The sequence below is a fragment of the Protopterus annectens genome, chromosome 2.part1 (genome assembly GCF_019279795.1).
Source record: "Protopterus annectens isolate FY-2018-M chromosome 2.part1, PAN1.0, whole genome shotgun sequence".
NCBI classification, from domain to species: domain Eukaryota; kingdom Metazoa; phylum Chordata; order Ceratodontiformes; family Protopteridae; genus Protopterus; species Protopterus annectens.
In genome coordinates, this window is record NC_056729.1 from 1,427,215,699 (window position 1) to 1,427,240,343 (window position 24,645).

A 24,645-nucleotide genomic window follows, 5' to 3' on the forward strand; every position below is an offset into this window, starting at 1 on the left:
ATTTAACTATCCTGAAATGTCGTCGGTTAGCAATCCGACTACCGGAGTTCACAAAAAACGCAAGGAAAAAGACAGACAGGCAGTCGAGGTCCAAAACCGATGACGAAACTTCTAAGCCAGTCACCGGTTCACTGGTATTCAGTGAGGTGTTTTCGCAGCCCCTGATACCCGCTACTTTTGAGTCGCAGGCCACTACCAAGACCCATTCGGAGTCCGGTATTCCGCGAGATTCTGAGAGTATTGAACCCGCGGATGTCTCTCCCTTGGATGGGTCCAGAGCCGCTGAGCAGGCACCGGCTTCTGAGGGTGTTTTCAGGCCTCAACATTTTTATATTAAACAGACGCCAACAGCAAAAACAAGGTCAAAAACGACTCCTATGTCTCAAAAACTGACACATGAGCCACGTGTTCAGGCCCCTATGCCTAAAAAACAGAGGATCAAATTGGCTGAGGCTTTAATTACCTTGATCAGGGGTTCCCAACCCCCCCTGCTAAGAGGCCTATGCAAGGCACTGATTATGAATCTTCAGATCAGGTTTCCATTTCTTCTGATCAGGAATTTTCTATTCCACCCTATGAGGATTCTGACGCAGAGGAATCCATCCCATCTGCATCTCCTCCTGAGGATTACTCTTTTGGAGAGACTTTGCATACTTTAAGGGAACATTTTCACTGGGAGAGTCAGGACTTCTCCGAATCAAAAAAGAGGCTTAGGGATTTCCTTCTTCATTCTCAGCATAGGCCTTTGGCAATACCTCCTGTATTAGACATTGTTGATGATGTGTTCCCTGAATCAAGCATGGCTCCTGATTCCCTGCCTCTGGCTCCTAGTAAGCCAGACAGATATTACAGGGTTCCTGACTTCCACAAATTTCTTTTCAAAAATGCTGCTGCTGATCCTGAAACTATTTCTCAGGGTCCCAAGGGTGTTAAGGCTTCTACAGCCAAAAATCCTACCCCTTCTGATAGTGATTCCAGGGCACTGGATAGATGGGGTAAGAAGGTTTATACGTCTGCCACCTTGGCAATCAGAGCTTTAAACTGCCAGTTTCATATGCTTAAATATCAACAGCATGTTATGGGCTTACTGAAACAGAAAATGATGTTGATTTCTGATTTTGTGGAAAATAGAGTTATAGGATTTATTGCATTCAGCGGAACAGGTTGGAAAGCATACTTTGCAGTGTGGTTTTGATTACTTGGAGGCCTCTTGTAGGGTCACCGTTACTGGATCTGTGATTAGAAGGCATGTCTGGCTCAAGGAGCAAAATCTGCTTGATCATGTTAAAGCTAAATTGTTGGATGCCCCTTTGCAGCATGATACTCTGGTAGTAAGGCAGAAGAGGTTTTAAAGAAAATGGAAGACAAAGCTAAATCTATGCAAACTGTAAAAAAGTTTTTGCAAGTGCAGCCACCCTGGTCCAGTAGGCACTGGCTTACTAAAAATTGGTCCTTTCCTGTGTCCAACAGAGCCACTCAGGACAAACCCAGGTGCTTAAAAGGCTCCAGATATCAATCACAGGGTTCTTACAGGTCAAAGCAATGGGGTGCCTCCACTTCCAAATCTGGAGGAAAGAAAGTAAGCAGTCTCAATGACTTTCCAATACCATCTCCAAGCACTTATTTTTTTGACAGCCCCCTTGGGGGGAAAACTAGCACTTCATGCTCAAAATTGGCAGTTAATTACCCAAAACAAGTGGGTATTAAACATAGTATCCCAGGGGTACAGATTTTATTTCCATACTTTGACAATTCCAAACGGATGGCCGGATCTGCCACAAAGCCAGTGGGCAGAGGCCCAGAAGCAAGTCATGTCCCTCATGGATATGGGGGCTATTCAACCGGTACCAGAAAAGGAAAAAGGACAAGGTTTTTATTCAAGACTTTTCCTGGTACCCAGAAAAGACAATTAATTGCGTCCAATTCTGCACTTATCGATTCTGAACACGTTCCTGGACATTTCAAAATGCTGACCTTACAACAGCTACTGCCTATGCTAGGCAAGAATGCTTGGTTAGTAACTCTAGACTTGAGGCATACCTGCATATCCCAATAAGGGAATCATGCAGAAGATACCTCCGCTTCAAAGCAGGTTTTTTGCATTACCAATTCTCTGCACTGCGCCCAGGGTCTTTACAAAGTGCCTGGCCCCAGTAATTGCATTCTGCAGACAAAGAAACATTCAAATTTATCCTTATCTGGATGACTGTCTCATTCAAGCAGAGGACAAGGACACTCTTCTTCAACATCTGGTGTTTGTAAAAAGGCTTCTAGCATGCCTAGGGTGCACCATAAACAAAAGGAAATCACAACTGGTACCCTCTCAAATAATTACATTGCTGGGTGCAAGCTTGAATACAACTGCCCAGATGGCTTACCTCATGCCAGACAAACAACGGCAACTGACAACATACTTCAAACAAATGGCAACAAAAACCCAGTTGTCTGCAAGACAAATTCTGCAGGCTTTGGTGTTCATGGCATCCTGCATTCTACTAATTCCATATGCGAGACTGTGTATGAGGAAACTTCAATGGTACCTAAAAAGTTTATGGAGTCAATATTGTCACAGCCTGGAAACAATGATTCCTCTCATTCCCTGCCTACAACAGGAGTTTCTTTGGTGGGCAGAGACATGTCACCAAAACAAGGGACTGTCATTCCCCCTGCCACCCAAACCCTAACTACAGACGCATCAGACTATGCTTGGGAGGCCCACCTGGCAGGGAGATGCATTCAGGACCAATGGAGCCCAAACCAAATACATCTGCATATCAACCAGAAAGAAATGCTAGCTGTTCAGAATGCTCTGACAGCCTTCAAGGACTTACTTCATCCAGGACAACTACTGATAAAGACAGACAACACCACAGTTATGTGGTACATAAACAAGCAGGAGGGGGTACACATTCCTACCCCCTTTGCAGACTAGCCATGGCCTTGTGGAGCACAGCCTTGACTTACCAAATACATCCTCAAGCTCAATTCCTGCCAGGAAAGCAAAATACTCTGGCATACGACCTAAGCAGAAATCTTATGGACCCCCACAAATGGAAACTGGATCCACAAATCTTCAGCATGTTAACACAGAAATGGGGGAGCCCAGATATAGATCTATTTGCCTCTCCCCAAAATTATCCATTGGACAAATTCTGCACAAGAACTCATCACAAAAAAACATGGAAAGTGGACGCTCTATCCTTCAGTTGGAAAAACCTATCAGTCTATGCCTTTCCCCCTCTGCTTCTACTCTCCAAGGTCTTACTAAAAGTCAGACAGGAAAAACCAAAAATGATCCTAATTTCTCCGGACTGGCCTCGCCAGCACTGGTACCCGCTTCTAAGGAAAATGTCACACCTTCCTCCATGGTACTTGCCTCAAATACCTCATCTACTGTCTCAGCAGAACTATCAAATTCTGCACACTCAGCTCCAAACTCTGAATTTTGCAGCATGGCTAATCAACTGATTATTCAAACCACACCTCTCAGTAAATCTGTGATGAATGTCATTTTGGAAGCCAGAAGGCCTAGTACTAGAAAATCTTATGCTGATAAATGGAAGAGATTCTGTTCTTGGCACCAAGCACAAGGAATAGACACAGCAAAGCCCAATATTCCTCAGATTTTACAATACTTGACTGAGATGCTTGACAAGGGCCTATCTTTTTCTTCAATAAAAATCCATGCCTCTGCCATCTCGGCTCATTACAACACAGAGCCTCCCCTCTTTTCTCATCCACTGTTTAAACAGTATCTTAGAGGGGCCAAAAATTTAAGGCCTCCCAGGAGAGCACCAACTCCTGCATGTGACCTCAATTTTGTGTTGGAAAAACTCACCCTGCCTCCTTTTGAACCAGCAGCTACTGCGGATATAACATTTCTATCTTGGAAAACAGCTTTTCTTTTGTCAGTCACTTCAGCAAGAAGGGTTTCAGAAATACAGGCTCTCATGGCAGTGGAGACTTTCATTATATTTTACCCGGACAGGGTGGCCCTCGGGACCAATCCTTCTTGTATGCCTAAGGTTGTATCCAGTGAGGCGCTTAACCAGGCCATTCACCTGCCAGCATTTTACCCAAATCTGCATAACAAGGGGGAGCGGATTCTGCATTCATTGGATGTACACAGACAACTAAGATTCTACTTAAACAGGACCAAATCTCTAAGAAAGTCTGAGCAACTACTGCTAGCATTTGCTGCAGGATCAGAAGGGAAGGCTATATCAAAGCAGACTATTTCAAAATGGATAAGCCACTGCATTCTTTTCTGCTATTTGCACCATGGTAAACCTGTGCCAAGGAGATCAGATCACATTCCGCCAGGGCTGTCTCTACTTCAGCAGCTTTTCTCAGAGGGGTCCCAACCAAAGACATTCTAGAAGCTGCTACTTGGAGCTCTGTTCATACCTTCACAAAGCATTATCATTTACCTCTCTTCTCTAAATCCAGGGCAGGCTTTGCCACTGCAGTCCTGCAGGGCCTTATAGCCGCTCCTAATCCTGTTTAGTTCCATCCTCCCAACCATAGCTTTGGGATTCTACCCAAATGTAATGACTGCAGCAGTGAAACACGAAGAACGTAGTACAGTTGTGTGTACTTACCATAAATGTAGATATTCGAGTGTATTCACTGTTGCAGTCTGGGTTACCCACCCGGCTTCCCCCATTCTGTACCTTTTCTTTCCTTCACTATACTCAAACGCCTTTGTGGTGTATTTGCTTTTAGTTGAAGGTAAAGTTTGTTTCTAAAAGTGCATTTATATATTTACTCTTTATTTATATATATATATATATATATATATATATATATATATATATATATATATATATAATTTGCTCCCCATTTGGGGGGGCATCTGACATCTGGGGCAAGAAAAAACTGAATAAAATGGCATCGGCTGCATGTTTTATACCTCTGACGACCTGACGTCATGGAAGAGGAGACAGCAACTGACGCAGAACCCAAGACTTTGTTACTCAGGCCGACTGAGGGCAACCTGCCAGCAGATTACCCAAATGTAATGACTGCAACAGTGAATGCACTCGAACATCTACATTTATGGTAAGTGTACACAACTGTACTTTCCGGAAGTCCCCAAGAGCTTCACCAAATGCACTTGGTGAATTTTCTCCCAGGGGTAGAGGGGGAAATAACAATGGAAGACGTCGCCCTCGCAGCAGAGGGGGTCCGCAGAATTAGGGTAACAGAGATGCATTCTCTAGCAGGCCCTCCCAGCGCTCCTGAAAGGAGGCCCGCCTGTCCACCTCTGCAGGCAGTCGGGGGGGGGGGGATTATCACTGTACCCAAAAGCCTGGCTGAATATCACTCAAGACAAATGGGTATGGTTGATCATATCCAGGGGATACAACATTCCTTTCTCCTTTCAAGATCCAAGATCCATCCCAGACATACCACCAGGTCAAAGGGATTAAGCAACCCTAGAAATCCAAAGGTTGCTATAAAAAAAAAGTCATCCAAGAAGTCCCCACAGGCCAAGCCGGATCCGGAATTTACTCAAGGTTCTTTAATTCCAAAGAAAACGGGACTGGAGACCAATTTTGGATTTCAGCAAACTGAACAAGTCAGTAAAGAAAGCAAAGTTCCGGAGGGTAACACTGCAGTCTATACTTCCCTTTCTGGGACAAGACAGTTGATGTGCTCAGTAGATCTTCAGGATGCGTACTATCACATAAAGATGGACAGGTGATCCAGGAAATATCCATGCTTCTAACTGGGAGCCAGTCATTACCAGTTCAGAGCTCTGTCCTTTGGTCTCACTACACCCCCAGAGTGTTTACCAAATGTGTGGCAGTAGTCACGGCTCACCTGAGGCATCTAGGATTCCAGGTGTTTCCGTACTTAGATGACTGGCTCCTAACCACCACCACCAAGCATCTACTGACCAAGGCAAGAGACACTACAATTCATCTCTGTTCAGAGTTGGGCATTGCCATAAATTTCAAAAATCTGCCTTGTTGCCTTCACAGCATATTACCTTTATAGGAGCAGACTTGAACAAAAGAGACATGGTCGCAAAACTGCCTCATGAAAGGGTACTCACACTGCTCCATGAAGTATATATCTTGCTCATGAAGAAGAAGAAAGTACAGGCAAAGTTTGTTCTCAAAGTACTGGGTTCAATGGCAGCTGCAATAACATTAGTCCCAATGGCGCATCTACACATGTGTTACAGTGGCTACTCTTTGCTCAGTGGTCTGTGTAGGAGTTGCCCATGTCACACAAGATCCTCATTCGGACATCTGCAAGAAGGATCTACAATAGTGGCTTCAGTCCACGCAGGTAACTATAGGCAGACAGTTTGTTCTTCCCCAACCCATAGCTACAGTGACCACGGACACCTCTCAGATAGGGGGGGGCATTATCTAGCACATACTGTCCAAGGGACTTGGCAGGAACACGAATACCACATGCACATCAACATCATAGAGATGAGAGCTGTGCTGCTGGCGTTGCAGGCATTACAGAGTTCTGTTCCACCAGGTACGATTTCAATTCAGACAGGCAATATGTCTGTTGTGTAGTATATCAACAAACAAGGCAGAACCAGATCTTACTCCCTCTGTCGAGAGGCTCAAAGAGTATGGCAATGGGCAGTATCTTCTAAATGTTTTCTGATCACAACGCATATCCCAGGAAAGTTCAACATGATGATGGACAAATTAAGCAGGGCAATTCTTATGCCCCACAAGTGCTCCCTGAAACAGGAACTTGCGAACCAGATTTTTTGCAAGTTGGGCCAGCCACGCTGCGACCTCTTTGCCACGTCCATGAATGCCAAATGCAGCAGCTATCTTGCCCTAATCCCCCCTCCGGGGGAGTCACCAAGGGATGCACTTGTTTATGATTGGCCCCTGGGACTTCTTTATGCATTTCCCCCCATTTCCACTAATACCCAAAGTTCTTCAGAAAGCCAAATCGTTCAGTTGCAGGCTAATTCTCATCGCTCCATACGGGCCTCATTAGATATGGTTCCCCTTCCTATGGCCCCATCTTCAGGGGGAGCCTTGGATCCTGGACCCAGTATCGGATCTTCTGACTCATCATTCAGGAAGGCTCCATCCCTCTATTCAAACCCTCAAGCTGACAGTTTGGTTTCCCCACTTCCCATCTTAATCAGGCTTCCAGACCTCTACCCGGTAGTGTGTCACATTCTAATATCATCGCACAGGACAACAACTAGAGAACTTTATGCTAGCAAATGGAAAAGGATTTCTTGGGTGGACAAAAATCACATTGATCCCTTTGCAGCCCGTATAACTACAATTCTGGAATTTTTAGCAGAAACCTTTAATATAGGACAGCTGCGGCCACTGTACGAGTACAAACTAGCTGCCATATTGAACTATTGAACTACCATGGGCTCCAATATAATGTCTCACAGATTATGCAAATTTGGTACTGACTGCTTTAATCCCCCCCCCCCCCAATTTGAGCCAGCTTCCTGTTGTCTACTAAACTTCTTATCATGGAAGACTATCTTTTTAACAGCCATTACTTTGGCTAGGAGGGTTTCAGAAATGCAAGCTCTATCTATCCTTCCTCCCTATTTGATTTTCCACAAAGACTGAGTCTCTCTTGAAACTAATCCTTCCTTTCTGCCCCAAAGTATGTTCTGATTCCAATTTAAATCAGTCTATTAAACTACCCGTCTTTTTTCCCCAACTATGGCAACAGGGCAGAATATACGTTTTACCAATTGGATGTCTATAGGCAGTTCATAGGTTCATACTAGGCTATCTGCCCTAGGGCATTTATAAGCCTAGCCAGAGTGTGTTTGGCTTTCACCACCTATTTTAAATTAATTTTGCTATGCCCTTTTTTGAGGTTAGTATACTGTGCCTCTGTCTAACAGTGACACAGAAGTGATACCCGGGATAAATCTACGATCTCCCATCCTCTCTTTAAGATTCCTCTTGAAGAGAGTCAATGAGGGACTCTGCCTAACCTGGACTGGGATTTTATTCCAGAGTGAGGGGAGCCTCTGGGTTATGAATCTGTCCCTCCAGCATGTCCTATTTATTTCAGTGCTGAGGTTCAAGTCTCTCGAGCGCATAGCTTGATGGGATTTGGATTTTCTGAGGTGCAGCATGTCCATTAATTCCGGGTTGGACATGGCTTTATACGTCAGGCACAGATCGCCTCTGAGCAGGCGGTATGCCACTGAGTAGAGCTGGAGTTGCTTTAACCGGGCAGCATATGGCATCTGTTTGAGCCCTTTGATCCTCTTGGTGAGGTACTTTTGGGGTCTTTCCAGTTGCTGCAGGTGTCTGGTAAGGTACATCCCAAAAGGGCATTGTACTCAATTATGGGCCTGATGAGGGATGAGTAAAGAGGCACGATGACCTCCCCGATCTAGATGTGAATCCCTTCATGATTAGGTGGGCTATATAAAATGTTCTTCTAACCACTTTGGCCACGTGGTTGTCAAATGAGAGATTGCTATCAACTTGGGTCCCCAGGTCCCTAATTACTTCTTCTGTACTTAATGGATTACCACCTATGTGGTGATTTGTGGGCACTTTGCTTTTGCCAAAGGGATGACTATACACTTTTGGCATTTAGCTTGAGGCCATGGCTCTGGCACCAATTGTCTGTTTCTATGAGGCCCTTTTGGAGGATGCTTGTGTCGGCTGGAGAGTCGATTATGCCCAGTTTGCAGTCATCTGCAAACTTGGTCAGCCACAGTCCTTCCGTGTTGGCCTGTACCTCCGAGAAATATATACCGAACAAGAGAGGTCCCAGGACTGAGCCTTGTGGGACGCCACTTGTAACTGGTTTGGAGTCTGACATGGCTCCAGCAATTCTAACCATGTGGGTTCTGTCCTTGAGCCAGTTTTCAACCCATCTAGTGACATAGGGGGTTATATTTAAGCTGGTGAGCTTATCTATAATGCCTGAGTGGGGTATTGTATCAAAGGCTTTTGCGAGGTCCAGGTAGGCTGTGTGGACCACCTTCCCCTCGTCAATGGCCTTGGTGACTGTTTCAAAGAAATCGACCAGGTTTAAGAGGCAGGATCTGCCCTTAACAAAGCCGAACTGGGTGGGATCCAGTGTCTGTAGGTCCCCAATATCTTTATTTATGAGGTCCATGATGATCCTTTCCATAGCTTTGCAGACCAAGCTAGTCAGGCTTCTGGGGTGATAGTTTCCAGGATCCGTTGAGGCACCACCTTTGTGGAGAGGGACTACTGTTGCTGTACGCCACTCTTTGGGTACATATCCTGTAGTAAGGCTGAGATTGAACAGTAGTTTTATGTTTGGGTTTAGCTGTTCTTGGAGTTCATGTAGGACGCAGCCCGGGACACCGTCTGGTCCCATTGATGCTGTATTTTTTGCTTTGGAGAGGGCGACTCTTGCCTGAGCATCTGAGATGTCAGGGGGGGGCAGCACTCTGCTGGGGTAGATATTTGCCCTTTTGGTGGGGAGAAGTTTGCGCTGAACTGTCAGCTAGGATGTTGGCAATGTCTGTGGGTTCGGTGTATTTTTTGTCATTTTGGACTAATTCTGAGCATATCTGGGAATTCCCACCCAGGTTCCTAACATAGCTAAAGAAAGCCTTGTGATTATCCTTAGTGTCCTGTGCAATGTTTCTCTCGAAGCTGGCCTTAGACGATTTTATGAGTGCCCATAGTTTTTTGCTAATACTGATCAGAGATGCCTTCCCTTTTTGGGATTTTGCTCTATCATGTAGTAGCTTCCTCCTTCTATTGTATAGTTTGTTTATGGCTGGGTTCCACCATACAGGACGTCTGCCTTTGGAGGATTGGGTCTTGGTTTTATTTGGGATTGCATGATCCATGCATTCCTGAAGGTGTTCATAGAATGCGTTTATAAAGGATTCTGCGGTCTGGGCCGTATTTTCCACAGGCCCGGGGGCTTTGAAGGATTCCACCTCGGTTTTGAGGAGTGTGAAATTTGCTTTAGAGAAGTTTTTCACTGTGGTTTTCTGGGCAGGGGGTGGGGTCGGGATGTGAATATCCAGTGAGATTAGTTTATGGTCTGATCTTACCAGTGAGGGATACACTTCTGGTCTGTGGCATAGAGTCCCCATGTTGGTGATGATCAGGTCCAGTATGTTTCCCCCTCTTGTGGGAGTGGTAACAAGTTGTTCCATAGCATTTGAGTTTATAAATTCTAGGAACCTTTGGGCTAGGGTGTTGGAGCTAGGTTAATGCTCCCAGTCTATGTTTGGGTAGTTGAAGTCGCCCAATATAATGGTGTTTGGAGAGACCTTCATATTTTCCAGTGTTCTCAGGAAGGCCGAGTGGGGTTCCTGGGTTTAAGAGGGTGGTCTGTAGCAGGCTATAAACTGGAAGGCAGTTTTACCCACTGTTAGTTGCACATGGATAGTCTCTGATGCTTCGTGCTGTGCCACCAACCTGGAGGTGTGGTTATCTTTGACGAATATTGATACTCCCCCTCCTTTTGTGGTTCGGTCCAAGTTTTGGGGCCGAAAGGCATGGTATGAGGTATAACCTGGTAGTGCTGGGGTGCTCTTGGGAGCCTTGAATCAGGTTTCTGTTACTGCACAGATATCGATGTTCCCCATGCTAAGGAGAGTTTCGAGTGCGTGCATCTTGAGATTTAGACTTCTGGTGTTGAGTAGCATTACTCTTAGTTTCTTATCCCTTGTGATACCTATGGAGTTGGGTTTGTCTTTTGAGCCTTGCCTAAAAAAGACACTATTAGGGTAGCAAGAGCCTTTGCCAATATCCGAAAGCCCAGGGGTGACAGGTGCAAGCTGTCCCTAGCGAAGCATCGTGGCTTGTCGAGCATGTCATCCCAGGCTGACAGGCATTGGATCCCCTTTGAATGACACCAATACTTAAGCCAATTATTGAAATTGATCATCTTGTCTTCATATTGTGGCATCATTCTTGGTGAGGGTAAGATGCTACTCAAGGTCAGGGTCATACCGGCCTGGGCTACATGCTCAGAGAGCTCCTCTATGTCTCTTTTCATGTAGTCCAGGGAGGTACGTCTCAGGTCATTCACACCAGCATGGACAATGACTGAGTCATATTTGTACTTGCCTTGGAGTGACCTGAGTGCTTGTGTTATGTGGCGGATCCTAGCGCCCGACAGGCAGCTCACCGTGACCTTCTCCTTGTTCAGCCTGGTGAGCGGGACTTAGTCTGCCGACGATAGAGTCACCTATTACAAGTGTATCAGGTGTGTTGTTTAGCCTTAAGGGCTGTGACTGTTCAGCACACTGGCTTTGTGAGCTATGTGTTGCACGTGTTTTGTTTTGGGGTAGCGGTTGCTTGGGTGTCTGCTTTGGAGGTCTCTGCTGCTTAGGCAGATTTTTATTTAGAGCCTCCGAGTACGTTTTTGTGTGTTTGTGTTTGGTTTGCTGTCGTGGTAGGTCTATGTGAGACTGGAATTGTAGTCAGTGTGGTTTCCTTCTCCTCCTGACTGGTTATGCCAGTACTGAGTTGAGAGAGCTTAGCCTCCAGTTTGGCTATATGGTTGCATCTCTCACATGTGTTGGAATTTGTTGGGAGGAGGAGAGGGGTTGTCTGTGTACATGAGGCAGTTGTAACATTGCCTCAAGATTCCCAGATTCACCAACTCGACCGGAGAGGAGATTGACAGCTGACCTTTGGACATGCTAGAATAGTATTGGGAATTCTTTTATAATTGAAAAAAAGGGCCAATGGGGAACAAGGTACTCAAGGGGAGTTTGTGAGGGTGTAGTGCTTTTAATTTTTTAGTGCTGACTTAGTGAGCAAGTGCCAGGTAACTTAAATGCAATGTGTTACAGGTAACTTAAATGCAAAAACGACAAACAGTAACTTTCTTTCAAGTGAAACAAGGAAATAAGTACAGTAAGCAATGCAGATATCACTAGGGATCCACAGAAGCGCTGAAAAGTCGCGTTATAGGTGAAATTAGCATTTCAGGGAAATAACAAGCAAACAAGCATACAAACAAAGCTAGATTCAGCAGGCCTGGATCTAGTCTATGCTACAGCAAACAAAGTGTACCAATTTCAGTAAGAAACAGTTCAAATATGCGGTCACTATAAGCCTTTAACCAGAAATTCCCAGCTCAGAAGGGCAGAGTCCAGCCTCTCCTCCCACAAGAGTGCAGACCACGGACCTTCTTAATGTAAAATAACTGGCCTGAAGCCCAAGTGCTTAAACCAGAACTAATACACTTTTAAAATAACAGACACTGAGCCCTCAATCAGCAGTTCCCAACTTAGAAGGATGTAAGCTACCTGTCCTGCCACCACAGTGCAGGCCACAAACCTTCTTAGTGTAAAACAACTGGTCTGAAGCCCAAGTGCTTAATCCAAAAGACTTAGAATGATAGCTACACTTTAATCAAGTTACTACCAAGCAGTAATAAATACAATTGAATACTTTAAAGAATGCCTGGATTAGTGTTCAAGTTATACAAACAAAGCTAGATTCAGCAGGCCTGGATCTAGTCTATGCTACAGCAAACAAGGTGTACCAATTTCAGTAAGAAGCAGTTCAAATATGCAGGCACTATAAGCCTTTAACCAGAAATTCCCAGCTCAGAAGGGCAGAGTCCAGCCTCTCCTCCCACAAGAGTGCAGACCACGAACCCTCTTAATGTAAAATAACTGGCCTGAAGCCCAAGTGCTTAAACCAGAATTAATACACTGTTAGAATAACAGACACTGAGCCCTCAGTCAGCAGTTCCCAACTTAGAAGGATGTAAGCTACCTGTTCTGCCACTACAGTGCAGACCACAAACCTTCTTAATGTAAAACAACTGGTCTGAAGCCCAAGTGCTTAAACTAAAAGGCTTAGAATGAGTTACACCAAGCAGTAATAAATACAATTGAGTACTTTTAAGATGACGCAAAAGCAAAATAAAGTAGGAAGAAACACAAATACAGTAAAAGCAGATAAAAAAAAATTAAGTGGAAAGAGAGAAAGGAGTAGCAGAAACTAAGATGATTGGCCTTCTCAAATGTTCTCCCTGTACTGGGTAGAATGAGGTAATGACACTAGACTGGGAGGAGGGTCCCAGATCAAATTTACACTAGGGGCGGGCAACTGCAAAGCCACCAACTATAAAACACTATACCAACACGGAGGGAGGGTGGAAAACAAACTGCAGAAATATTTCTCACAGCCGAAAAGCAGCAGTGAGCCTTTAAATGAAAGTTTTAAACAGCTAAAGGAGCCTCTAGAAAAAAGAGTTTAACTGCAACAAGTTATTAGAAACAAACAACCCAACAGATGCTTAATAAAAGCGGACAATTTCCAGTTAATACCTCACACACAGTGAAACTAGCTAGAAAAATACACAGTACACAAAGTGCTATAAATTACAAAGAAATAAAGAACAAAATAAACAAAAAACAGGATACTTAATGTTATATATTATAGCTCCGAGTTTCCTCAGTGTCCTTCCTTCGATCAAGCTCAGTGTGAATTGGCAGAACACTCACAAATGAACTTCTTAGGTAACAGAAAGTTGAAACCTGAGACAGTTTTTAAGAAAGAAATCTCAAAAGAACCAATGAGGTGCTTAGTCTAAGCTGTAGTCCAGGTGACCTCAGTCAGCCAATGACCTCAAACAATTCTCTCTCACTGAAATGCCTGATGGCTTTGGCTAAACCAAGATGTCCCTGAATATGTGCTCAGACACACAGCCTCCACAAACACTAGGCCCATATACAATCCTGAATATGGAAATGCTACAAATATCCCCACTACTTAGAACAAACTGCAGAAATGTTTCTCACAGCTGAAAAGCAGCAGTGAGCCTTTAAATGAAAGTTTTGAACAGCTAAAGGAGCCTCTAGAAAAAAGAGTTTAACTGCAACAAGTTATTAGAAACAAACAACCCAACAGATGCTTAATAAAAGTGGACAATTTCCAGTTAATACCTCACACACAGTGAAACTAGCTAGAAAAATACACAGTACACAAAGTGCTATAAATAACAAAGAAATAAAGAACAAAATAAACAAAAACAGAATACTTAATGTTATATATTATAGCTCCGTGTTTCCTCAGTGTCTTTCCTTCGATCAAGCTCAGTGTGAAATCTTACATATACAGGACAAAGGAGATTGAAAAATCAGACCAATTATTTGTTTCATTCTCAGAGAATAGAAAAGGAACTTCAGTTTCAAAAGTCACTTTATCCAAATGGCTTACACACACCATCACTTATGCATGTAGTTCTCAGCATAAGCAGCTGCCAGGAAAAATCTGGGGCAATTCGACTAGAGCTTTTCAAGCCAGACTACCTTTGGATTCTATTTGTGCTGCAGTCGCATGGATCAACCCTCATACCTTTATCACTCATTGCAAAGTAGATGTGGCCTCCCGGAATAGGGCCTCCTTTGGTTCCACTGTTCTGAAGAGTTTATTCCCTTGAGCCACCCAGGAAAGAAGGTGCTGGGGATGCTGTCCCAACCATTAAGAATGAAGGTGAGATAGGACAACATAACTTGAAGTCATGTACTCACCATAACATTCCATGTTTGTTGTCCATAACCTCACCTTCGTTCTTGCATCCCACCCCCCTTCCTGGAGGTTTGAGAGGAAATTTTTTGAATTGGTCATAAATTCTCTGATTCCCTTCGTGCTGCATGAGACATGGGCAGAGGATTATTGTATTTACCCTTGTGGTTTAGATAATCTAGTGATTGGTACTTACAAACGAGATCAGGTAACTGTTGCTAGGCATCATGGGATAGGGTATAGCCTCGCGCCAGTAAAAGCTCTCGAGCTTTAGTATGTGGCCGAGTCCGAAACTATGCTCTGTTCCGAACCCAGCCATCAAGAATGAAGGTGAGATTATGAACAAACATGGAACGTTATGGTGAGTACATAACTTCTTTTTTTACTTGGACAAAACTAAGATCATCAGAAAGTCTAATCAGCTGTTTCTGTCATTTCATCCCAGGGCCCTGGGCAAGGCAGTATCCAAGCAAAACTGTCTCTTGCTGAATAAGGAAAACTATCCATTTCTGCTATTCCTGTCATGGCAAATAATTACCTCATGGGGTTAGGGCACATTCTGGATGAGCTGTAGCTTCTTCTGAAGCCTTCCTCAAAGGCCTGGGCACTACTTCCATCCTTGAGGCAGCCACCTGGTCCTCTGTACATACCCTCCCCAAACATTACAGACTGGACCATATTTCCAGAGGCAGGCAGGGTTTGCAAGGGCAATCCTGCAAGGATTCCTAGAATCTGCTTCCTCTTCCTCCACCCTTCCTCCTTCTTAAGCTGTGGTACTCTCCCACAGTAAGAATACTGCTACATGAGAATAGAAGGACATAGAATAGCTGTGTAAAATCTTACCATAACCATAGATGTCCTTTTCTTCCATGTTGCAGTATTGCCTCCCTCCCACCTATCCCCCCGTATGACATTCATCTTTATCCTTACCTGGACGACTGTCTCATTCAAGCAAACTCCCCAGAACAATTTGAAAAGGATTTGGATTTTGTGAAGAACATTCTCACCTCTTTGGGTTACACACTCAACGAAAAGAAGTAAAAGTTGGTTCCTTCAAGGGAGATTGTTTTCCTGGGAGCAAGTCTAAATACAGCCACCCAGATGGTATTCCTCCCTCAACAGCAGAAGCAAGAAGATCTTTCCGTTTACTTCATGAACTTGGCAAGCATGACCCAGCTCTCTGCAAGGCAATTCCTACAAGCACTGAGGTTCATGGCCTCATGTATTTTGATGATCCCATATGCAAGGCTGCAAATGAGAAAGCTTCAATGGTACCGCAAGAATCTTTGGTGTCAACACACACAGAACTTCGACTTGATTCTTCCCTTGATTCCCTGCCTACAACTAGAGTTCCTCTGGTGGGCGACAGCCTGTTCTCAGAACAAGGGTCTGCCTTTCTGTCCACCGCCTGCCAGACAGACTCTCACCACAGACTCCTCAGATGTTGCATGGGGGGCTCATCTGGAGGGCAGGGGCATACATTCACTCTTACCCCTTGTGCAGACAAAACATGAGACTCTGGTCCATAGCAGCATCCATGGGCCTACATCTAATAACCCACTGTCTTCCAGGGAGGCTAAACTCCTTGGCGGATCATTTGAGCAGACATGTTCTGGATCCTCACGAGTGGCAACTGAACAGGGACATTTACCATCGCATCACTCATCATTGGGGCACCCCACAAGTGGATCTTTTCTCCTCTCACACCAATCATCTCCTTCCAACCTTCTGCACCAGGGAGTTTCACAACAAAGCTTGGAGGGTGGATGTGTTGTCCTTCCCATGGACAAATCTCTCAATTTATGCATTCCCTCCTCTGCCTCTTCTTCCCAGAGTGTTCCTAAAGATAAGGGACGAAAAACCAAAAGGCTGTTCTGATAGCTCCAGATTGGCCCAGGCAGCATTGGTATCCCCTCATTTGCAGCCTTTCCCAGACTCAGCCTTGGCATCTTCCCCTGGTACCAGATCTGTTGGTTCAGGGAGGGAGAAAGTTCCTCCATCCTCATCTTCAAACTTTGCATTTAACTGCCTGGCTAATACCTTCAATCTTTTTCAACAGGTGGTGGAGGTCCTTCATGAGGCCAGGAGGCCTAGCACAAGAAAATTCTATGCAGATAAATGGAAGAGATTTTGCTTTTGGATGTTAGCTAAAGGAGAGGACTCTTCTCATCCTTCTGTTTCACTCATTATTGACTACTTAGCAGGATTACTTAATGGTGGACTTTCTTTTTCTTCAATCAAAATTCACGCTTCAGCAATTTCGGCTCATTGTTCTTTTGAGCAACCCATTTTTTCTCACCCCTTGATGAAACAGTTCCTGAGCGGAGCTAGTAATCTTAGACCTCCCCTCTCCTCCTACCACCCAACACTACAACCTGTGAGAAATGCACTTATCTAGCCAAACTGGAGGTAAAGCTCTCTCCAACCAAGACTGAACTTGATAGTCAAGAGGAGAAGGTAAACATTTGCACCACACCACACTCATCACACAGTCTCACTAAATCTACACCACCAAAATCCACACACAGTAATACAAAAACATTCGCTGAGGCTCTCAATAATAATCTGTCTAAGCAACAGAGACCTCCAAAGCAGAAGCGCAAGCAACCTCCATCCCCCAACACAACCAAAATGACACATAGCCCACAGACTCAGTGTGCCACTCAACCACAGCCAATAAGGCAAAACAACTTACCCAACACACTGTTCATAGGTGACTCTATAGTCAGGCACACTGATGTGCCACTCACCAGGATAAACAAGGCGAAGGTTACTGTCAGCTGCCTGTCTGGTGCTAGGATCCACCACATAACCCACGCACTCGGGTCACTCCACAACAAGTACAAATATGACTTTGTCATTGTCCATGTTGGTGTGAATGACCTGAGACGTACCTCCCTGGACTACATGAAAAGAGACATGGGAGAGCTCTCCGATCTTGTAGCCCAGGCAGGTATGACCCTAGCCCTGAGTAGCATTCTGCCATCGCTCAGAATGATACCACAGTACAAGGACAAAGTGATTGACTTCAACAATTGTTTAAGCTTCTGGTGTCATTCTAAGGGGATCCAGTATCTGTCTGCTTGGGATGACATGGTCGACAGGCCACGATGCTTTGCCACAGATGGCCTGCACCTGTCACCCCTGGGATTCTGGATATTGGCTAAGGCTCTTGCCACCCCTATAGTGCCTTTTTTAGGCAAGGTTCAAATGACAAATTCACCAGGAACAGGTAAGCAAAAACTGAGGCTAATGCTACTCAGTGCTAGAAGTCTAAATCTCAAAATGCACTCACTCGAGGCACTCCTTAAAATGGAGAACATCGATATCTGTGCAGTGACTGAGACCTGGTTCAAGGCTCCAGAGAGCACCCCTGCACTACCAGGCTATAACTCATACCACACTTTTCGGCCATGTAACCTGGACGAAACAGCAAAGGCAGAGGTGTGTCCATATTCATTAAGGATATCCACACCTCCAGGCTAGTTGCTCAGTATAATGCATCCGAGGTTATCCAAGTGCAACTAACTCTGGGCAAAACTGCAATCCAAATTGTAGCTTGCTACAGATCCCCCACCATGCCCCAGGTTTCCCATTCCTCTTTTCTTGATGTACTGGAAAACATTAGGGTTCAACCAAACACCCTAATAATGGGCGACTTCAACTACCCCACCATTAACTGGGAAAAGTACTCGTGTACCAACTCCTTAGCTCAACGCTTTCTGGAATTCATAAACTTCAATGCCCTGGATCAACTTATCCACACTCCCACCAGGGGCAACAATATCCTAGACCTAGTCATTACTAACATGAGTGACCGATGTTCCAAACCTGAAGTCAACTCCTTGTTGGTCCGATCTAACCATAAGCTAATCACCCTTGATATCCACATCCCGCCCCCACCCCCTATTAAGGAAACCACGGTAAAAAATTTCTCCAAAGCCAACTTCATGCTTCTTAAGACTGAAGTGGTGAACTTCATGACACCTATGCAGATGGACAATACAGTTACAACTGCTGAATCCTACACAAATGCACTCTATAAGCACTTACACGAGTGCATGGATCGTGCTATCCCAAACAGAATCAAGACGCTATCCTCCAAAAACAGGAAGCCAATCTGGTGGTCCCCTGCCTTAAACAAACCATATAACAGAAGGAAGAAACTGTTGCAAAAGAGAGCAAAATCCCATGAGTGGAGGAGCTCCTTGGTCAGCCTCCGTAAGAAGCTGAGATCCCCTTATAAGATCCTCCAAAGCTAGCTACGAAAACAAAATCGCCACTAATTCTAAGGACAACCACAAAGCATTCTATAGCTATGTCAAGAATCTCGATGGCAACACCCAGATTTGTTCTGAGTTACAGCACAAATGCACGAAAATTGCAGAACTAACTGATATTGCCAACATCCTAGCAGATAGGTTCAGTGCCAACTTTACCCCCCACCCCCACCCCCTAAAGGGCCCATATCTATACAGGAAGAATGCAGAGTCTCTGTAATCACAACTACGCAGGTAAAAGCTGCAGCTGCACTCTCTAAAGCCAAAAACACAGCATCCAGGGACCGGGCAACATCCCAGGCTGCGTTTTACACGAACTTCAGAACGAACTGGCTCCCCACTTAAGCACCATGTTCAATAATAGCCTCGCATCAGGCTTTGTGCCCATTGAATGGCGCACAGCAACAGTTATCCCACTTCACATAGGGAGAGCCACCACTGATCCTGGGAACTATCGCCCTATTAGCTTGACGAGCCTGGTCTGCAAGGCCATGGAACGTATCATCATGGAATTCATAAAGACATGGTAACCTCCAAACTCTGGATCCCACCCAATTCGGGTTTGTGAAAGGCAGATCATGCCTCCTGAACCTGATCGACTTCTTTGAGGCAGTCACCAAAGCCGTAAATGAGGGTAAGGTGGTTCACACAGCCTATCTTGACCTTGCCAAGGCTTTCAACACCATCCCCCATTCTGGAATTATAGCTGAACTCACTAAACTAAGTATAAATCCCTACATTACAAGATGGGTTGCCAACTGGCTCACTGACAGAACCCACACTGTAAAAGTTGCTGACTCCAAATCTGACCTCAAACCAGTGATAAGTGGAGTACCACAGGGTTCAGTCCTGGGACCTCTCCTGTTTGGTATCTACTTCTCTGAAATACAGGCTAACACAGAAGGCCTCTGGCTAATGAAGTTCGCAGATGACAGCAAACAAGGAGCCATAGTCAAGTCCCCAAATGATGTGGACATCCTACAGAAGGGCCTCGCTGAGACAGATGCCTGGTGTCAGAGCCATGGCCTCAAGCTCAATGCCAAAAAGTGCAGTGTCATCCCCTTTGGTAAAAAAAACTCTGTGTACCCATGAACTACCACATAGGCAGCAATCTACTTGACACCGAATGTGTGATGAGACCTTGGGACCCAGGTGGACAGTAGTCTCTCCTTTGATAGTCACATCGCCACAGTAGTCAGGAAGTCCTTCTACGTGGCACACCTCATCATAAAAGGGTTCTCATCCAGGAAAAAAGTGGTCATTGTTCCCCTCTACTCGACACTCATTTAGACCCATTATAGAGTACAATGTCCCTTTTGTAATGTACCTCACAAGACATCTGCAGCAGCTGGAAAGCCCACAGAAGTACCTCACAAAGAGGATTACTGGCCTCAAACAAATGCCCTACACTGACCATCTCAAAAAACTCCAGCTTTACTCCGTAGCATATCGCCTTCTCCGAGGTCATCTCTGCTTAACATGTAAAGCTATGTCAAACCCAGAGCTGTTGGACATGCTACACCTAAAGAAATCCCAATCTCTCCGAGCTACATGCTCTAGGGACCTAAACCTTGTCCCCACAATAAACAGGACATGCTGGAGGGATAGATTCCTGTCCCAGAGACTTCCCATACTCTGGAATAAACTACCTATCTATATCAAACAAAGCTCCTCATTAGCACTCTTCAAGAAAAATCTTTATGAGTGGATGGGGAATAGGAAATACACCCCGGGGATCACTTCTGTGTCTCTGCTCAACAGTGGCACAGGAAAATTAACTTTGATGGGTGGTGTAAGCCAGGGAACCTTGTTGGCTAGGCTTACGTAGGCCCTTGGGCCGATAGCCTAGTACCTACCTATGAACCTAAGAGCTCCTACACCTGCTTGGGATCTTACGTTTGTCCTGGAAAAACTTACTCTGCCTCCCTTTGAACCAGCTGCCTCTGCAGATTTGAAGTTTCTATCCTGGAAGACTGCTTTCCTTTTAGCTATTACTTCAGCTAGAAGGGTATCTGAGCTACAAGCCTTAATGGCAGTAGAACCTTTCATTATTTTTCACTAAGATCAGGTTTAATCCCTCCTTTATGCCTAAGGTAGTTTCCAGTTTAACCCTTAACCAGTCTATTCACCTGCCTACATTTTTCAACAATCCCCAAAATGAAGGGGAAAGGATTCTGCACTCTCTTGATGTGCATAGACAGCTGAAATTTTACTTAGACAGGACTAAATCCTTTCGAAAATCTGAACAGCTATTGGTTAGCTTTGCTCCTGAGGCTCAGGGTAAAGCTGTTTCAAAACAAACCATCTCCAAAATAATTGCACGTTGTATTCACTTTTTGTTACCTGCAGCATGGAAAGTTCCCCCTCAGGTTATTAGGACCCATTCTACTAGAGCAGCCTCTACCTCTGCAGCCTTTCTGAGAGGTGTGCCTACTAAGGACATTTTAGAAGCAGCTACTTGGTCTTCTGTCCATACTTGCACAAAGCATTACACTCTACCTTTGTTTTCTAAATCCAGGGCTGGTTTTGCCTCTGGGCCTCCTTACCATCCCTTAATCTGTGACCCTTCCTCCACCCTTTGTCTTCTTATGGGCTTTGGGAATCAACCCATATGTGAGGACTGCAACAGTGAAACACGAAGAGCATAGTACAGTTGCGTACACTTACCATAAATGTAGATGTTCGAGTGTATTCACTGTTGCAGTCCTGGTTTCCCACCCTCCATTCCCCCTTTTTTCCTAAGGCACAGACTATGGATTTCTATTTTTTATATGAAGTGTCCAGGGAGCTACCATTCCTGGATTAGCCTTCTTTTGGGAGCTCCTGACAGTTAAGGCAAGAAAAACTGAGGAAATGGTGTAATCTGCCTCCCTTTTGTACCTAACATACTTAAATCAGTTTTACAACTGTCAGCGGCCGATGTCCTATACCAAGGACTCTGGTATTCGGGCCGACAGAGGGCTACCGGGAGCCGGGTAACCCATATGTGAGGACTGCAACAGTGAATACACTCGAATATCTACATTTATGGTAAATGTACAGAACTGTACTTTCTGAGTCTTCTGGCACCTATTGTACCAGTTCCTGAGATCTCCATTTCTTTGGAGACTGTAATTACCTTGAGCTCTCTGGTGATTTTGGAACCGGAGACCTCTTGGAGCCATAGTTGCCCTATTGGTTCTGGGAGGCAGGAGTCGACTCCAGTTTTTTTCAGAGCCGTTCCTAGCCCTCAGAACATTGACTCAAGTTAGTTCTACCCCAGCTTCATTCTCAGGGGTGGTTTCTTTGGAGCAGAAGGTTACTTCAGCTACAAGGCAGTCTATCACTGTTCCGGCCCCCATCCCCTCTTCGGGGGGGGGGGGTCCAGTCTTCCGGGCTGTGGAGTGGGTTGTGTCCCTTACAGTGACTCAGTAAGCACCTTCCTCCTCAGAACAAATACCCCCCTCTGGCTCTGTCATTCAACTTGTCTCTCCACTGGGGCAGCGAGTGCCAAACTCTCAAGTTTCTTAGATATGGGTTTGTCGTCATCTTATACTTCTCCAGATTATCCCCCTGAGGTAGTCCTTCTGAAGAACTGCAAGAGGAAGTACTTAGATTCCCCCACAGGAATTGGTCACTGAAGATACTGATTTTGATGAGGGGGAAGGGGTCCCCAAGTTCATCCCCCTGAAGATGTCTCCTTCGGAGACTGCCTAGAAATTTTAAAACAAAGGGTTGACTGGAAGTCCCAGGCTTTCAGTACTCGCCCATCTACCTGTTGGGTAGCTCCGCCCACTGATGAACTCATCCAGTTGATTTTACAGCTGGCATGGAAGGCTCCAGACACCAGTGAACCCATCCCTAAGAGACTGGGCAAGATTTTGTCTGCTCCTAAAGATAAACACTTCTTGGCTAAAGGTTTAGCAGTGGATCAGTGAATGCCATGGTCGTAGCGGCTGCTATGCAAAAGGAACTCGCTAAGGAAAGTTCATATATCCATCCACCCAACAGGAAGTCTCGGGTGATGGATAGATTTGGGAAGCGGGTTTATGCTTCATCAACCTTCACCGTAAGGTCTTTGAATTTTCTGGCACATTTCACAAGACTTCAGAGGGATCTGATCAAGGAGTTGTCAGATACCATGGCAGGAGCTGATGTGTTTCACTGTTGCAGTCATCACATTTGGGTTATCTGCTTGCAGTAGCCCTCAGTCGGCCTGATTATCAAAGTCTTGGGTCCTGTGTCAGTTGCTGTCTCATCTTCCATGACGTCAGGTAGTCAGGGGTATAAAGCATGCAGCCGACGCCATTACATCAGTCTTTCTTGCCATGCAATGCCCGGAGCAGAAGCAGTTCGCAAGTGCCGGTCGGCCAACTCCTGAAATTTTCATTTTCGAGTTTCAGAACCGAAGTCTTCAACTGAAGCTAAGTACCCCATTGGGGAAACATTTTCTTGCTCTAAACCGATGTCAGTAAAAGTCAATAATTGTATTTCTTGTGAAAAGCAAATACCTCAAAAAGATTTTCATTCGTACTGTATTCCTTGCCTAGGCCCTGACCACGACGTACCTCGCTGTCAGTTTTGTGCCTTATTTAAACAGCGAACTGTTCGTTGTCTGTATATTTACGCTTCTAAATATTTTGGTACTCAGTTCAATTATCCAGATATGTCTTCGATAAGCAATCCGACTACCGACATTCTGAAACAACGCAAAGATAAAGACAGAGACAGGCCACCTAGGTCCAAAGGTGCCGACGACGCTTGTCCTAAGCTAGTCGCCAGTTTGCCGGTACTCAGGCGCTTTCGCAGCCCCTGATTCCCACTACTTCAGATTCGCAAGCTCTACTGAGACCCATTCAGAGTCCGGTATGCCATGAGATGCTTCAACTGTGGAACCTGCGGATGTCTCTACCTTGGATGGGTCTGGAGCCGCTGTGCAGGCAACGGCTTCTGAGGGTGTATTCAGGCCTACTGCCTTTCATATTAAACCAACGTCATCTTTTTCAAGGTCTAAAACTCGAACCATGCCTAAAAAAACGACGCCCAGACCACATAGTCAGGCCTCTCTGCGTAAAAAACAAATACGAATAGCTGAAGACCTTATTACTTTGATCAGGGGAAGCCAACCTTCCCCCTCTAAGGGACCTAGGACTGAATTTGCCTATGATACTTCTGATCAGGATTCTGAAATTTCTGTTTCCTCTGATGACCAGGATTTACCCTCATCTAACTATGAGGATTCTGATACAGAGGACACTATTCCCTCTGCTTTCCCTCCAGAGGATTTCTCTTTTGGTGAAACTTTGCATACTCTTAGGGAGCATTTCCCCTGGGAAAACCAGGATTACTCTGATTCTAAAAAGAGGCTTAGGGATTTCATACTCCTGCCCCAACACAGGCCTTTAGCTATTCCCCCTGTACTGGACATTGTTGATGATGCCTTTTCGGAATCTAGCTTGACCCCTGATTCTTTACCTCCTGCTCCCAGAAAACCTGATAGATATTACAGGGTTCCTGACTCTCAAGTTCCTTTTTAAAAATCCTACTGCGGATCCTGAGACCATTTCACAGGGACCCAAGGGCATTAAGGTTACTACTGCCAAAAATCCTGCCCCATCTGATAGAGATTCCAGGGCGCTGGATAGATGGGGTAAGAAGGTGTACACTTCTGCAACCATGGCCATTAGGGGCTTAAACTGCCAGTTTCATATGTTAATGTATCAGCAGCATATTATTGGATTGCTTAAACAGAAAATTATGTTGATTCCTGACTGTGCTGAAAATAAGGATTTACAAGATTTAAAGCATTCTGCTGAACAAGTTGGAAAATATATTTGCAATGTGGTTTTGATTCACTAGAGGCATCTTGCAGGGCTGCTGTCAATGGGTCTGTACTTTAAAATTATGCT